We start from the raw sequence: 1366 nt of genomic DNA on the forward strand, positions 1-1366 counted from the left end.
GCAGTTGTCCTGTGGTTTTTTCAACAGATATATGGAGATATGGCAATATATGACGATAAAGCACAATTACCCAAATACACGGTGATATATTATACTTTTATTAATTCATCAGTATTACAGATGTTGATTTGCTCTTAAGCATTAAATATATTATTCATATAATGAGAACTTAAAAAGGACAGTTAACTACTTTTGTTTAAAAGTAGTCTCAGAAGCTGAAAAATGCCAATGCAAATTGTACGTGATGAGTTAGATACATAATTATAGTATTGAATTTTCTTTAAAAGAATTTTTTTTCAACTTGAGTACAAAGTAATTCCATGTAATTACTCAAATGCAGTAGAAGAGGTTTTTAGATTCTTATCAATGGCTAAATGGAATAAGTGTCTCATATGAGAAAAATTGTCGTGTCCACGTTTGTTTGTTTAAACTGGCTTTCCAATAGAGTCCAAATCTGTTTTTTTTTCCAGTGATTAAAGTGTAAGATTAGCTTTGGTTAGTTCAGTGAATCAAAGCATCCAATCGCCTTAAAAAATAAACCTTAGACGTTTAAATTGAAGTGTCAGATCAGAGTCTTAAATAGACAGGAATCTTGTTTAGGTCGAAAACTAAGTAGACATTGCTCCGCTGGGTGACCAGTGAATTACATTTGAGAGAGTTTGAACTCTTAGCTATTTGTTGTGTCACTGATACCTGACACGGTATTTTATTTAGCTCAAAAGAGTGGAGAGGATGGAAAGCATTTCAAAAACTTCATGTTTTTCTGCTTGAGCTTATTTTATTCAAAGAACACCAAACCTTCTAAATCCAAGCATTGCTGCTGCCTGTAAATGATGTGGATTCAGGATTAACGATTGCTTCATGCCTGGTCATCTGGCTTGACACATTCTTGGAAGGAAGATCAGGTGTGTGGTACAAGAACCCTAAAGAGTGATATGACCTTAAGTGCCTCTTGACTGTGAGTAGAGTTCAAGTTTGTTTAATGCTTGATAGATGGGAGGATCCCACCTTTGAAGAAGTAGACTTAGATGCGTTTGAAACCTAAAGCTTTAAATTACTGTCCAAGCCCCATTAATCTCTGAAAGTGGTGAGGGTACTGAATTATCATTCCACCGTAATGTTTCTTCAAAGATGGAGTGGTTACCCATAGCAGCTGTTTGGCAGACCTCCCATAGTTTTTGGAAGGCATTTAGCCTCTGCCCATACATCCCAAGTCACAAAACCCACTTGGGTGGGTTGTGTTTTTTTTAAGAGAGGGTCTCTTGTAAAAATATATATTAAAGAAGAACTTTTAATAGAAAACCTTAGGCAGAGAGAGATTGCAACCATGGTTCTCTGGGATATTTATCTCTAGGGGTCTCTCTCT

The sequence above is a fragment of the Equus caballus genome, chromosome 10, assembly GCF_041296265.1.
Source record: "Equus caballus isolate H_3958 breed thoroughbred chromosome 10, TB-T2T, whole genome shotgun sequence".
NCBI lineage: Eukaryota > Metazoa > Chordata > Mammalia > Perissodactyla > Equidae > Equus > Equus caballus.